The 17275-nt window shown below is 43.2% G+C and overlaps 1 protein-coding gene and 1 pseudogene across 1 annotated transcript in view; one reads left to right on the top strand and one right to left on the bottom strand.

The window, feature by feature from the left end:
• LOC126259847 (uncharacterized) overlaps positions 1-17275 on the bottom strand; it is a 695000-nt gene that overhangs the window by 546642 nt on the left and 131083 nt on the right. The gene's annotated exons all lie outside the window — the stretch shown is intronic.
• On the top strand, positions 2297-2414 carry LOC126261432 (5S ribosomal RNA; annotated as a pseudogene).

Consider the following 17275-nt stretch of genomic DNA (forward strand, 5'->3'; position numbering starts at 1 on the left):
AGTGGGTAGTAGGTCCTGTGCCTTACACGACTTGTAGGGATGACGATGATCATCACGCAGACTTTTCCACACATTGTTATAACTAGCATTTAAAGTATGAGTAGTCGAGCGTACGCTACCTGAAGGATTGCTGTCGAACACTCGCAGTACTCGTTCCTCGAAACCAGGTCGACCTCGAGTATGGAAATTTACCTCTTATGTGCCCCTTTCACGGAGGCGACGATCCACAGCAGCAACTATTTTCTAATTTGGTATTCGTTTCTTTGGATAACGTTCTGCGTACAAAAAGCCGTGCTCTTTCCATAGCTCCTGCAACGTCAAAGGTCAAGTACATGTCTACAAGTTCATTCCAGGTGAAACACTCCACGTCCCACGCATGATAACACAAAGTAAACAGTCCTTACCTTTGGTGCAATAGTTGATTAGGAATTACGTTGAGTCGGAAACGGAGTACACAAACGACAGCTCACCTCAAGTACACAGCACGGAAGGAAAGGGAACTAGTAAAGGGAGCGAGTGTCAGTGAAAACAAATGACTGAAGACATACAGACTTACGGATATGTACCGCCGGTTATCGCACCACGACGCGGACCGAAGACTTTTGAGGTCGTCTACCGCCATAAATATGCAACAGCAACCCCATGTTCGTATACTTAAAATAATTATCTGTATCCAGCCCACCCTCTCACAAAAATTCTGCATTTATTTCTGAAACACCCAGTATAATCGCTTCATTGACTCTCAGCGTTGAGATCCACTTTTAAATTTGTGAAGAGCATCGCTTAGGTGTCTGTGTTCCTATAAATTCAAACTGAGACGATGATTATCGGTGTGCTATGTCTGACAGATATGCAGCCACATTGATATTTCAGTGCTAAATTACCTTATCTGAATTGTATTCCATATCTAAGCCTTTTTAAATATTAGCTAGATACGTGTTAAAGAGTTTAATTTGGTACAGAAAAGAATCATCATATATTTGCGTTGTCACTCAATGTTTCCGTTGCTCCAACTCTCTAGTTGTTAGCTTGGAAGCGTGTTCGTCGTCTGCTGGAATGACTATATGTCTTTGGACTTGGAGTGAGTTTCTCTGGATGTAGGGACGGTTTCGCTAACTTTTGTGTATAGCACACGGGTATTCTTCTGGGTCAGAGAGATACCGGTGAGCGATGATCCGTCGCGTTTGTTAAGATGGCACAGGTAGAGTGTGCATATTTTCTGTGCCTCGGCTTCCGGTCCGTGGTAGGGACTGTAGGTGAGTGGCGAGCAGCCTCACTGCGATGGGTTTCGTCGAAGTGGTAAGTAACATCCAGTGTTAGTCCTCAGTGTTGCAGTTTTGTGAATGAGTAAGTGTCAACTTAATTGAGTCTTTAATTCATTTCTTACTAGGTTTCAGCTATTGTAGAATTGTCGGGATATTGAGAACAATCTCGCGATTTAGCTCTTCTTTCCCTTATTTAATTATAGAACGACTCCTTTATCTGTGATGAATGATTACTCTGATTGTGAGTGTGTGTAACCCATCCTTCCCATGGCACCCCTGATTTCGAATGACCGTGTCATTCCTGCATGCATTTCAGACCGTTTCACTAGCAAAGTTAAGTACCTCTTAAATACATAATTTTTCATGCCTTTCCCTTTTAAAGATTTAATTCTGAAGTAAGTGTATAGCAAAAGTCATTAGAATATCTACCAAGTTTCGCTGCCATACGATAACTACAGCCGACTCTCGACCCCAGTGGGAAGCTGCAAATTAATTAGAACCACCCGATAGATGCGAGCTGTGTTTGGTAAAAGTGATTAGGATCCATAAAACGCATGCTTGCCCCGCGTCGTATGGAGTACTACACAAAGGATGGACGTCATTCTATCGAAATTATTGCTCAAGAACTAATTCAGTAGCCGAGTTTGAGTGATAGTGTTAAAGCTAGCTGAAGACGAGAAATGAAAAAACAGAACTCAAAGCTACAAAGCAAACGACACATGATTCTATTACTCCAAAAAGATAGGTCCAATACACTCATAAAATTTCGTTGTCGTAAAGCATTTTCTTCAATTATCCTCGCAAAACAAGTGGCTTTGGATAGTCAATACAAGACATAGAAAGCGGAGCTGATCACCAGATACAACGAAGTGACCACATGGATAGATACTAGTGAAGAACAAAGAGCACATGAACCTAATGGTATCCAAACACGAATATTTTTGAAAAATGCGTAACCGATTACAGACTGAATACGAAAGTGAACATACTTTCATATTGAACATATTTAACAACTCCCTAAGTCACACAAAACCAATGGCCTTGCCGCAGTGGTAACACCGGTTCCCGTCAGATCACCGAAATTAAGCGCTGTCGGGCTGGGCTAGCACTTGGATGGGTGACCATCCTGTCTGCCGAGCGCTGTTGGCAAGTGGGGTGCTCTCAGCCCTCGTGAGGCAAACTGAGGAGCTGCTTGATTGGGAAGTAGCGGCTCCGGTCTCGGAAACTGACCTAAGGCCGAGAGAGCGGTGTGCTGACCACATGCCCCTCCATATGCGCATCCAGTAACGCCTGTGAGTTAAGGATAACACGGCGGCCGGTCGGTACCTTTGGGCTTTCATGACCTGTTCGGGAGGAGTTAAGTCACACAAAGCAATCCGACCTAGACTAAAACAGAGTTCCAGGGGAACAGCTGTACTCGCTCATGGGAGATGGGAGATGGTAGGAAGAGTGAGTCTAAAAACTAGTCTCTGGGCGTCCGTTGAGCACAGCGCCACGTTTTTTCCAAGGGAAGGGGATGGTGCCGCTCGGTTAGTCAATCGACTGAGGCAGAAAAACGGGCTAAGGTCGGAATTCGTTGCATGCTGTTTTACTGTTTATCTGTGGAGTGAAAATCTGGGATGTTCGACCGTAAATTGGAAGGTTGGTATTGCTACGTTCTGAGGGAAAGAAACTTCTCTGGTCCTATGAGCAACAAAATAATTACGTAAGCAACTGATGAAATCATGAACTATGGAACCTCTCCACGGTTTCATTGAAACTGATCACCAGAGACTGTCAATATGTATCTATTAGTGCGTCCCTCAAATGATGTCTTTTCAATTCTACTGTCTTTAGTGGGCACTTAAAAAGATTCGTCGTAATGGGTTTCATATGGTTCGGTCCTAATCCTTTGGTCTCGGAGAACGCTGTTAAATGTAAAACTTTTCATGCACCTGGTAACGTGTATTCATGGCCTCTGTAGACGTCAGCTACACTACCAATGACGAGCTAATTACTGTGATTTTATTAACAAGTCCACTGATTCCATATGTCTCATTTATTTTTGCATCTCAAAAAGTGCTATTGTTGATTACCGAACAAAGGTTCTAGTTGTTAGTCTGTGTCACGTCCTGTATTGGCCGGAGGACACTATGAGACAGTGTAGGGAATGAAGAATTATTACACGTACCTATCGTGAAATGGCCCAGCGGCAACACCTTTAAGCACTACAGCACAGATGCAACCATTTGTGTGAACCAAGCAAATTAACTGAGGGAGCATTTTCGTCGTCTTTAGGTCCAGATAACTGACCACACCTAATATTTTCGTCTTGGTATTGGCACTATTCTGTGTGCCCATTAATTTACTTGTGTTCATAATCGATAGTGATAAATAACAGTAAATGTTCCTGTTTTACTTGTTAATAGCCATTATAACTAAACACTACTCTTAACCGTATCCGTCTAACAATTGATTTCAATTCAGATGAATTGTTTACTACGTTCTCCCTTATGTGTCTTACAGTAACCTAATGTTGCTGCATGACTTTCTCCTTATTGCAGGGGCATCGCAGGTGTGTACCATTCGAGATGAAGAATTCGCCGATGAAGAGTGCCTTCCACTATCCGACGATGCCTATACACTATATCGCATTCGCTGCAGTAACTTAATCAACCGTCAGTTATTTCTAGACGAAAAAGTGACTTTAAAGGACTTGTACTATTTCTATTACTCAATGTTCGCAACTGAAGTTTGTAGAGACTCGATGGAATTTATTAAAGAACATGTTCACAGATAATCTACACATCTTTCACTGATAAGTAAACATCATTCCTAATATTATTATTGTTGTTGTTATTATTAGTGTTATTTACTCGTATTGACATGACTAAATACAGTAAACACAGAAAAACCAGTCACTACGCTAGATTTGGTATTTTAACACCACTCGATAATTTCCAGACTCCTTTAACTGAATGATATAAGGCCGATAGGTGGACAGTGCGTTCAGATGCCAGTAAAGTGGCTTTTTGTTGTTGGTTGGTGGATATTTTATCGATGTCAATGTTTTTAAAAGACCCAATGAGAGACTGTGGCACTACACACAGTGTGCCAAGGAACAGCACAATCTTTTTTGCTGCTTTATACCAGAGACGTTGTTTTTCATCATTTCTGCAGCAGCAAAGGAAAGCAATGTCGGTAATCCACACTTTCCTGTTCTGCGCAATTTTTATTTCGCCGAAGATCATTCTAAGGCCGGAAAATCTAATTAGTTTTGCTGGTTCACTATAGAGCTTATAACACCAAACTTTTTGTAACTGGAAAGTAGTATTTCTGGCATAACGTTTTGTCTCCACTTATAGACCGGCTGTGCCATCGTTCCGCAAAAGCTCGAAAAGTGGTGGATTGTTTTGTCAGAGTCATTGCAGAGTCATCATTTTGGGTTTTCTGCTGATTTTAATGGTTCTGATAATATTCGTTGAAAGTATGTTTCTGTGCTTACAGAAGTATTCTTTTTGCTTCCTTTCGCACGATTCCACTGTAATGTGGACAGGGGGCGTCCACTTCGGTGAAAATTTTGCTGCCGCTGAAAAAGACTAATATAGGTGTCCTTGTAGGGCGGGTGCGTGGGTTCTCGGGCAGCACACACACACAACGAATGTAATGCAGAATAGTGATTGGTAAAATACAGGGTGGTTCATTGATAGTGACCGGGCCAAATAGCTCACGAAAAAAGCGTCAAACGAAAAAACTACAAAGAACGAAACTCGTCTAGCTTGAAGGGGGAAACCAGATGGAGCTGTGGTTGGCCCGCTAGATGGCTCTGTCATAGGTCAAACGGGTATCAACAGCGTTTTTTTTAAATAGGAACCCCCTTTTCTTACATATTCGTGTAGTACGTAAAGAAATATGAATGTTTTAGCTGGACCACTTTCTTCGCTTTGTGATAGATGGCGCTGTAATAGTCACAAACGTATAAGTACGTGGTATAACGTAACATTCCACCAGTGCGGACGGTACTTGCTTCGTGATACATTACCCGTGTTAAAATGGACCGTTTACCAATTGCGGAAAAGGTCGACATCGTGTTGATGTATGGCTATTGTGATCAAAATACCCAACGGGCGTGTGCTATGTATGCTGCTCGGTATCCTGGACGACAACATCCAAGTGTCCGGACGGTTCGCCGGATAGTTCGGTTATTTGAGGAAACAGGAAGTGTTCAGCCACATGTGAGACGTCAACCACGACCTGCAACAAATGATGATGCCCAAGTACGTGTTTTAGCTGCTGTCGCGGCTAATCCGCACGTCAGTAGTAGACAAATTGCACGAGAATATGGAATCTCAAAACCGTCGGTGTGAAGAATGCTACATCAACATCGATTGCACCCTTACCATATTTCTATGCACCAGGAATTGCATGGCGACGACTTTGAACGTCGTGTACAGTTCTGCCACTGGCCAGAAGAGAAATTACGGGACGATGACAGATTTTTTGCACGCGTTTTATTTAGCGACGAAGTGTCATTGACCAACAGCGGTAACGTAAACCGGCGTAGTATGCACTATTGGGCAACGAAAATCCGCGATGGCTGCGACAAGTGGAACATCAGTGACCTTGGCGGGTTAATGTATAGTGCAGCATTATGGGGGGAAGGATAATTGGCCTCCATTTTATCGATGGCAATCTAAATGGTGCAATGTATGCTGATTTCCTACGTAATGTTCTACCGATGTTACTACAAGGTAATTCACTGCACGACAGAATGGCGATGTACTTCCAACAAGCTGGATGTCCGACACATAGCTCGCGTGCGGTTGAAGCGGTATTGAATAGCATATTTCATGACAGGTGGATTGATCGTCGAAGCACCATACCATGCCCCGCACGTTCACCGGATCAGACGTCCCCGGATCTCATTCTGTGGGGAAAATTGAAAGATATTTGCTATCGCGATCCACCGCCAACGCCTGACAGCATGCGTCAGCGCGTTGTCAATGCATGTGCGAACATTACGGAAGGCGAACTAATCGCTGTTGAGAGGAATGTCGTTACACGTATTGCCAAATGCATTGAGGTTGACGGACATCATTTTGAGCATTTATTGCATTAATGTGGTATTTACAGGTAATCACGCTGTAACAGCATGCGTTCTCAGAAATGAAAAATTCACAAAGGTACATGTATCACATTGGAACAACCGAAATAAAACGTTCAAACGTAGGTACGTTCTGTTTTTCAATGTAAAAAGCCTACCTGTTATCAACTGTTCGTCTAAAACTGTGAGCCATATGTTTGTGACTATTACAGCGCCATCTATCACAAAGCGAAAAAACATTCATATTTCTTTACGTACTACACGAATATGTAAAGAAAATGGGGGTTCCTATTTTAAAAAAAAACGCAGTTGATATCCGTTTGACCTATGGCAGCGCCATCTAGCGAGCTAACCATAGATCTATCTGGTTTCCCCCTTCAAGCTAGACAAGTTTCGTTCTTTGTAGTTTTTTCGTTTGACGCTTATTTCGTGAGATATTTGGCCCAGTCACTATCAATGGACCACCATGTATATTGCTCAGTTCTGGTAACACTAGTTAACAGCAATTGTACAATGCGGGTTCAAACTATATTTCCTGCGTTGACTACATTTCCATGAACACTATCTCTGAACTAATATTGGAGGATAACTAATCTTCTGTCTTGATGAACTATTCGAAGAACAGTTCCAAACTAACAGTACTCAGTTTAATTCTCTAGGCAGGCGGTCTCTTTTCATACACGCGAATTCTGTTCACTATTCTATTTCCACTGAAGACTAACCATTATTATTGGTCATTGTTTGCGTCTCACTCGATGACCAGAAGATTTGAAGACACGACGGACGTTCTACAGAAACTACCTAGCAAGACTCGGACTGACTTACAACTTGCAAACTCACAAATTCTGCTCGTGAATAGTTACTCAAGCGCGCGTCTCTCTTCGTGGCGGCGCTGCCGCTCCAGGGAGCGTAATTGGTTAGCGCGCAGCGACGTTCCTTCTGCGGACAGACGTTCACGATTACTTCCAGTACTAACTGTCTCAGACTCTTCTTGTGCACCAAACATGTTTATCTTCAATCAGGTGCCATTCAAAGCTGCTTTGTATTCGTTTTCTTTTTTTTTCAAAACTTGTCTATGCATTGGCTTACTGTTCCAGACATCCACTCGAGTTTGCTGAGCTGTTTTCTGAGAATTCAATCCTCAAATGTTACAGCAGCTTCTGGATGTTGACTTGCATCAGCGCAGTTCCCTCATTTGCTTTCACATCTTTCTATAATGGGTGTTTTTCTTCTCCCACTGACTGACCAATTTGCAGATTCCTCAGCTATCTAATTTTCTTGGCTACTTAAATCTATCCACGTAAATGGGGGAGGATGTCATACACGACGAATTGTCATGAGTTTATTTCCCTGTCCAAGTTGTGCGGCTCTGCTTGCGTCCAATTCACAGTTCCATTAGTGTACCTCACAGCTATTCATGGCCTTTCAAAATTTTTCTGACGCTCAGATTGCATTTTTTGCTGATCACAGTTTTCACACACCCGATGTTGTCCTTGTTCATGTCCGGCTGAAAAATTCCTAGGTAGGTAGGCTTCCGGCTAGTGGCATTTCAGCGCCTTCACTTTTCTGTAACATTCCCGTTTTATAACGAGACTGTATCTCATTCATCAGGGCTGAATTCTGTGATAATGCCAGCGTTAAAAATGCTGACTACGCTGGTCAGTGTTGAATTTCAATTTCTGATTTTCCGTAGAGCTTATGGTAGCCCATGAACAGAAGATGAGCAATTTTCTGTTAGTTTCTGGCTGTTCGATACACAGGTTTTATTACTATAGGAACATCGACAGTAGAGATGAACAGTCGCGAGGATAGTAAGTCGCCCTGGAAGATGCGTCGCTGTTCACTAATCTGTAACCATCATTTCCAACCAAAAAGCTGTCTTTCAGCGCTGCATTGTGTTTATGTGAACTTTCTGATGCTTTTTGCTGACCCCAATGATTTCCAGGCATTGACAGCCAAGCTGTGAGGTACTAAGGAAAAGGATTTTTGTGTTTGGCCCATTTGATATGCAGATTAGTTTCCCTGACTGGAGTCTCTGCAGTTCTCCAAAATCAGTTCACCAATCGGTAGCTGGCCTTTCGTCCCTTTGCTTACTCATTGAAAGACTTTTAGGTCCACTAACAGGATATTATTTTCTTTCATGGTGTCCAGAACACTATCAGCTATGAAGCCTATCAGCAGCTTCAACGCAAATGTCCAGACGTTAGTTTATATGTCAGTTGTATTGACCCTTTTCATACTTTCTTCTTTATTAGTTTGTGATAGACCTTTCCAAAATTGGGTTAATGCCCCTTTTTCTGGCTTCTCAATTTTTGTTGTTACCCCAAAAATCTGGTTAGAAAAGATACAAACAGATTGGTTATCAGGTACTCTGAGTAAGGAACAAGGGAAGCTTGCTCATTGAGGGAAAAGACAGACGGTTAAAGTTGATCGTCCAGAAGACAAATTTAGCACTTCAGAAACAAAGAGCTTGTAACCATAATCGAAGAATCAGTTTCTACACTTGTTACGGCTTGCACCCTCTGCTTGGGAAGTCTTTTCGGTCTTTTCGCGAGAGCTGCTTCACACACGGCGCAGTGAATCGTTCGCGGGCGGAGAAAACGTGATACAACTGAAAAAGTACCATGTTTTTAGTTCGCTGTTGGCGTTTTGTTGACCACCACAACAGGAGAACTTTGAGGACTTTTTTTCATTTTCGTAGTGGCCTTAGTTCGTGACGAATTGTACACAGAAAAAAGAGCCTATAGTTATAAAATAGCTTTGTTTCCACTGTCAGCTATCAACCTGCATCCTCTCCTACATGACTACCGTGCAGTTCACACTTATGTGCCTGGTAGAGGGTTAATTGAACCACTCTCGCACAATGTCTCTATCGTTCCCCTCTCGAACAGCACGTAAGAACGACGAACACATAAAACTCTCTGTGCACTCTCCGTTTCTTTTTCTTATTTTATTCGGATGATTATTTCTCCCTATACGGGTGGGCGCTAACAAAATATTTTTTCACGTTCCGAGGAGATACTGGATAATCCAAATTACCACAACGAGTAACGCCTTTGTGTTAATGATTGACACTCCAGCCCGTATGCGATGTCCGTGACCATCCCTTCCGTATATCGCGGCAGCACAAAAAGAGCGGTCCTTCTTTGAACTTTTTCGATGTAGTCCATCAGTCCTACCAGGTAAGGATCCCATACTACACAGCAACACTTTAACAGGGGGCGTCACAAGCGTAGTGTAGGTATGTAAATTGAAGGGGATCAATGCCATCAGCAGCAGCTGGACATTATGCGGAATCAGCGGCGCCGAGTGAAACTGTGTACCGGACCGGAATTCGAACCCGGTATCTCCTGCTTACGAGGCAGGTACGTTCAGACATGTCCCAAAGAACAGACAGCCAGATGGACAATAGATCCGGCTCCTTCAGTGCCTATGCACAACTAGGTCAGACCTCCTGTGGGACTCTCAGAGTAGCGAACAGGAGTAAAATGGACACGGACAGCGGGTGGATGGCGTTGGTGGGACTGTGCATCAGCTGTTATGCGTGCCGAGATAGTACGCGCAGTTGCGATAACGAGATGGCGCAGTGGTTAACGCACCTGCCTATTAATCATGAGATCCTGGGCTCGAATTCCGGCCCGGAACACGTGTTCACCCTCCGCTGCTGATTCCGCGTAACGTCCCGCTGCAGCTGACGACACTGATCCCCTTCAATGTACATACAATGTTTCACAGCTGCGGATTCTACGTGCTGTCTGTTCTTTCGGAAATGTCCTAAAGTAAAGACGCCACGCATTCATATACACTATGTGATCAAAAGTATCCGGACATCCCCAAAAACATACGTTTTTCATATTAGGTGCATTGTGCTGCCACCTACTGCCAGGTACTCCATAGCAACGACCTCAGTAGTCATTACACAGCGTGAGAGAGCAGAATGGGGCGCTCCGCGGAACTCGCGGACTTCAAACGTGGTCAAGTGATTGGGTGTCACTTATGTCATACGTCTGTACGCGAGATTTCCACACTCCTAAACATCCCTAGGCCCACTGTTTCCGACGTAATAGTGACGTGGAAACGTGAAGGGACACTTACAGAACAAAAGTGTACAGGTCGACCTTGTCTGTTAACTGACAGAGACCGACGACAGTTGAAGGCGGTCGTAATGTGTGATAGACAGGCTGCTCGTAAGCCACACATCAAGCCGGTAAATGCCAAACGACGCCTCGCTAGGTGTAAGGAGCGTAAACATTGGACGATTGAACAGTGGAAAAACGTTGTATGGAGTGATGAATCACAGTACACAATGTGGCGATCCGATGGCAGGGTGTAGGTATGGCGAATGCCCGGTGAACGTCATCTGCCAATGTGTGTAGTGCCAACAGTAAAACTCGGAGGCGGTGGTGTTACGGTGTGGTCGTGTTTTTCATGGAGGGGGCTTGCACCCCTTGTTTTGCGTGGCACTATCACAGCACTGGCCTACATTGATGTTTTAAGCGCCTTCTTGCTTGCCACTGTTGAGGAGCAATTCGGGGATGGCGATTGCATCGTTCAACACGATCGAGCACCTGTTCATAATACACGGCCTGTGGCGGGGTGGTTACACGACAATAACATTCCTGTAATGAACTAGCCTGCACAGAGTCCTGACCTAAATCCTACAGAAAACCTTTGGGATGTTTTGGAAAGCCGACTTCGTGCCAGGCCTGACCGACCGACATCGATACCTCTCCTCAGTGCAGCACTCCGCGAAGAATGGGCTGACATTCCCCAAGAAACCTTCCAGCACCTGACTGAACGTATGCGTGTGAGAGTAGAAGCTGTCATCAAGGTTAAGAGTGGGCCAGCACTATACTGATTGCAGCATTACCGATGGAGGGCGCCACGAACTTGTAAGTCATTTTCAGCCAGGTATCTGGATACTTTTGATCACATAATGTAGTAGTGTAGGTAGTCTAATATATGTGTTGCGTTTTATAAGTGTTCTGCGAATAAAATGCGGCATTTCGTTCGCTTTCCCCACAAAATTATCCATGTTAATGTTCTTATTTAAGTTGCTTCTAATCGTTACAGGTAGGTATTTAGTCAAATGTCAAAGCCTTTACAATTATGTGATTTATTTTGTAACCGAAATTTGACGGTTTACAAGTTATGTGGATGACGTCACACTTCTCGTTACTTAGGGTCAATTCTCACTTCTCGCACTGTACAGATATCTTTCCTAAATCATGTTACAATTGGTTTTAATCTTCACTTATCGTCACTAGATGGTAAGTGACGGCATCATCCTCAAATAATCAAAGAGGGCTGCTTACATTGTCTCCTAATCCACTTATATAGCAGAGTGACTATGGCACTACCTTGGAGGACGCCAGGTTTGTAGTGTCCGAAAGAACAGACACCATATACACATAATGAAGGCGTGGACGGCCAATGATCTCTTCTTACGGGAATCGGCGAAACGCTGCGAGTAATGAGGATAATGAGCAAGGGGAACTTCATTAGTTGTGTGTGGATATGTTGCGAATTTAGGTCTGATAGGAAGTATGCGAGCGTAGTCGGTAGAGTTGTGATGTCCGGATGGCTTGGTGTTCAGAGCAACTGCCTAATAAACAGGTAACCCAGGTTAGAATCCCAATCCGGCAAGAATTTTCAGCTTTCCCCATAGATTTAAATCAATGCCCACTCGCAGCCAGTGTCTGTGATTCCTTTGTGTCTTAACAACTGAATATCTTACAAGGAGTACCGATTTTCTCCGCAAATGACTGTTCACCAAATAGGTATACCGCTCATTTACGGTGCAAGTTGAAGTTCGTTACCCCATAAGACGTAAATTATAGACCACAGGCACCTTAAGACTGAAGCTTCCTGACAGATTAAAACTGTGCACCGGATCGCGACTCGAAAATGAGATCTTTACTTTTCGCCGGCAAATGCCCTACTGACTGTGCTATCCAAGTACGATTCACGTGCCACCCTCAGAGGTTTACTTCCACCAATACTGCATCTCCTATTTTCTAAACTTCAAAGAAGTTATGCATATCTTTGAGGACTAGCACTTCTGCAAGGAAGGATACTGCGGAGACGTGACTAAAAAACTTCATAGGGGACTGTTTCCAGAATTAATATTCACTCTGCAGTGGATTACATGCTGATTTGGGAAAAAGGAGTGCTAGTCCTGCAACTTAAGAAGGAGAACTCTGTGAGATTTTGAAGGTAGGAGATGAGGTGCAAGTGGAAGTAAAACTGAGAGGGTGGGTCCTGAGTCATGCTTGGATAGCTCAGACGCTAGAGCACTTGACCGTGAAATGCGAAGGTCGCAGGTTTGATTCCCATCCGGTACAAAGTTTTATTCTGTCTGGAACTTCTAAGTCAGCACACATTCTACTGCACTCTGAAATTTAATTCTGGATCTTTGTGATTTACCGCCGTGCAGTCGCGGTAGACGGACAGCGTAGAGTAGCAAATGCCGACGGAACGTATCCACAGCTTCACTGAAATCGTGTTGGCGACATTTTTCTTTTTTTCACCATTCTCTAACAAGGACGCGTATTGACACTTGTACCTTCTCTCAACATACTCGAGACTGAAGAGTCACCTCCGATGGTGGCTACCAAGGAAGCGCTGTCATGGCCCTGAAATGCCCTCAGACACTAGTCTATCCCACAAAGTGTGTAGTTCGACACTTGATACGTCTGTCTCAGGCTGTTCTCCACACTTTGTGGGTGGGAATCAGTAAAGCCCAACTGTGCGCAAGTATGTTCCAAACTTCAAGACTATACCAAACTTTTCGTAGGGAATCGTACTGTGAACCGCCAAAATTGGCGTACCTTCTTCTCAATGCAGCGATTTTAAGCCAGTGCCAGAGACATAAGCCTGCCATCCTAGTGAATAACAATCATCTTCAACAGCAACCCTCAAATGGTTACCTTCTAAACCTGGATGCTCACCACTGCTTGTAAACGTGTAGGTCGTCAGGTGAGGCGGAAGAAGACCCATCCCTCTATTACAGTACATAATTGGATACGAATTTATACACAAAAATCTTTAGGACATTCAGTGCACAGGAATTTGATTTAACCTGCATGAAACTTTAATTCCACAGAAGACATAATAATGTTAGCTGTCGAAACCCAAGCTGCTTCTTCCCCTTCAGATTCTCACCTTGCTTACTTTATCCCTCCTATACTTTCACCAAGTAGGACAATGTCTGACGGTACCATGAATTCTCGATTCTTCGAGTGACAATCAGACATACAGAACGCCCTATCGGGGATTTAGTCTATAGTGAGTCCAGAGCAACAAGAAATATGCCGTCCAGCCCCTTCAGCAAAGGCAGCGCTCATTGCTAGTTGGCCAGATTCGGCTTCAGCACGGACCACATAATTTCCTGGTTGTCCAGAAGAATTGTGTAGGCTGCTGGAGATTGGATACAAATATAAAATACTTTTTCGTACGTGTATTTTGCCACTGCAGTTATTCCACAAATATTCGTTGTTGTTTTCATCAAGAAATAAAGCTTTCTGACAGTGTGGTACCCCTTACGTCGTACGCGCACTCTAGAAACACATTTCTCAGCAACATACCGCAGTCGCTCAGTGACCGAAATGTCTAAATTTAAAACTGTGCTCGCTTTTGGGTACAGAAGCCAGTGCCTCATGAGACTAACTGTGATCTCTGCATCTCACAGATAAAGTGGAGATATAAAGAATGGAAAAGTATCTTCTGAGCTGCTGATTTGAGGTAAACTGCGGTGCACGCCGACGGCACAGCGTAAGTTCGTCGATAATTATTTGAGGAATAACATTATGTCTACCAGTAGGGCATCAGTCTGGCATTCTAGTATGCGAGATGTTTATTCATCAGTCATTGTCTCTTACCAGCGAAAGAAACAGTAATATATTGTCCAATCACACGCATCCGTTTCCTTACTTACAGCCACAGGGAACTTATACCTTCAATAAGATAAGTCGTCGCGACGTCACTCCAGAAGTGTCTGAATGATTTAAAGAACACTCTCCGGGCATAAGGATGATTGTATTACTAGCCACGTCACCTAACCTAAATCTTATTGACCAGACCTGGGGCGGCATTAACTAAAATGTACTCGCATCTCTGACTTATGATTGTGCGAGGCAGCTGAACTGTCATGGATCACCAACGATTTCCGTGTCTCATGGTGTTCACACCACTAAGCTTTTTCACCGTTATCTGGACAAAACCATGTGCTAGACGCTTCAGGTAGCTGACTATAACGCAAGTGCAAGCAAGTCATATTTTAAACACTGCTTTGGTTATCAGTTTCACCGACTCAAACTCAAGGCTAAATTCATTAGACAGTCCAAGCCGTGACTCTTCTGACAGTTCACATACACTAAAAATGTAGATTTTTGCCAACAGGGTTGTAGGCTTCCCTCCAATCTCTACTATTTACCACTCTTCAGCCAAAGTGACGAACACACTTTAAGTCTTGAAATTTTCCTCCAGACTGTGAATGTGACCCAATGATAACGCGATCCTACGTTTTGATTAATGAAAGAGATGGCAATTTCTTATAAAACGTAACGAAAAAGGGTGAAGTTATTCGCAAACAGAAGAGTTGAATATTCAACATAAATTTCAAATTTTTAACCACATACTACACGCCCTGCAAGTACAATAAATCGCACCCTATAGATCAGATTTGTGCCAGAATAAATGTCTGTCTCTGTTACTTTACTTTACACAATAACTTGCGAACATGTATCAGGAGGGGCGAAAACAGTAATTTATAGTTCCGCATTCTCGGCAGCAGGAAATCTCCGAGTAACTGCAAAAGTGTAAATTTACCTTCTTTGTTGCAAATCTTTTTCACAACAAGAGATTCAGAGAGGCGACAATTGCGCTTTGTAGGCCCGAATTAAATGCAACATAAATGCAAGAACAATATCACCCCACGAAAGTACATAAGAATTCTAAAATGGATGCATTTGGTAATAGCAGGAAAAGGTCTAAATTAATGAATCCGCAAAATGTAAATGCAGTAGATAAGCAGTATAATTTGCAAGTAGGTTAGTTATGTAAGTTCGCCATGATGGTGATGAATAAACATCGAAACGAAGTATCTCACATTTCTTCCGAACATCTTCCAATCACAAATGAAATAATATTACAGATCCCCTGAAAACTTCATCGTCAGTGGGAATAGTGTTCTGAACTGATAGAAATGTGAAGTCGATAGAGTGCAAGTGAAATCTGTAGTTAAAACAAATGAAAACTACGCGACTCTAGTTAACATGAGTCCTATCACAGTTCCCGATTACATGAAATCAATTGAGATGTTTTCGGCTTGCTGCGTTCTCACCCTTGTATCGATGTTCGCTGACGAAAAGCGTTCACATTCACATTACACAAATGTCTGCAAAACTGTTTGCTACAACGTGTGTTTCAGGCGACGAACGAGGAAGAAGTGTCTTGTCCGGCAGAATATAGTGGCATAGAACAGAATTTTGCCGCCTAGCTCTGTCACCGACCAAAGCCGGTCAGAACTCTCCACTCACTGTAAAATGGACTCTCATTTTCTTGTTTTAGCAGAGACACCTTCTTCGTGTAGAGAGAGGCGACGTATGACCGCAGCGTGTGACTGAATGTCTGCAATCAAAAAAGTGAATTATGCCGAGCGTGAAGCAATTCTGCAACCCTTGTAAGGTACCCATTCTACCTCTTTGAGAGAATTGTCGTAGCCTACGTTATAGGAACATGCTGGAGCACTGCAAACAGTTCTATGCCCATCACTTTCGCCCATTAACAATGAAGGGGAGTGTTTATTCACATGGAATTAGTAAAGGTAAGTGGTTACATATCTTGTATACATTTGAGCAATCTCAAGTAGTAAGATTTTTCAGCAAGCCGGCCGCAGTGGCCGTGCGGTTCTAGGCGCTACAGTCTGGAACCGAGCGACCGCTACGGTCGCAGGTTCGAATCCTGCCTCGGGCATGGATGTGTGTGATGTCCTTAGGTTAGTTAGGTTTAATTAGTTCTAAGTTCTAGGCGACTGATGACCTCAGAAGTTAAGTCGCATAGTGCTCAGAGCCATTTGAACCATTTTTCAGCAACATCTTCAAGAGCTGAATTGTTCTAATTTATGATGAGACCCATAACTGAACTAACTTGACGAATACTAGATAGTGAATGGCTACTGAAACTTGTCCCGTGAGTTTTGTCTTACAAATATGCACTGAAGGAAAAAAAAGCAACACCAAAAAAATAATTGATGTTGTTGTTGTTGTGGTCTTCAGTCCTGAGACTGGTTTGATGCAGCTCTCCATGCTACTCTATCCTGTGCAAGCTTCTTCATCTCCCAGTACCTACTGCAGCCTACATCCTTCTGAATCTGTTTAGTGTATTCATCTCTTGGTCTCCCTCTACGATTTTTACCCTCCACGCTGCCCTCCAATGCTAAATTTGTGATCCCTTGATGCCTCAAAACATGTCCTACCAACCGATCCCTTCTTCTAGTCAAGTTGTGCCACAAACTTCTCTTCTCCCCAATTCTATTCAATACCTCCTCATTAGTTACGTGATCTACCCACCTTATCTTCAGCATTCTTCTGTAGCACCACATTTCGAAAGCTTCTATTCTCTTCTTGTCCAAACTAGTTATCGTCCATGTTTCACTTCCATACATGGCTACACTCCATACAAATACTTTCAGAAACGACTTCCTGACACTTAAATCTATACTCGACGTTAAGAAATTTCTCTTCTTCAGAAACGATTTCCTTGCCATTGCCAGTCTACATTTTATATCCTCTCTACTTCGACCATCATCAGTTACTTTACTCCCTAAATAGCAAAACTCCTTTACTATTTTAAGTGTCTCATTTCCTAATCTAATTCCCTCAGCATCACCCGGTTTAATTTGACTACATTCCATTATCCTCGTTTT

Source organism: Schistocerca nitens, chromosome 5, assembly GCF_023898315.1.
Source record: "Schistocerca nitens isolate TAMUIC-IGC-003100 chromosome 5, iqSchNite1.1, whole genome shotgun sequence".
In the NCBI taxonomy this organism is placed as follows: domain Eukaryota; kingdom Metazoa; phylum Arthropoda; class Insecta; order Orthoptera; family Acrididae; genus Schistocerca; species Schistocerca nitens.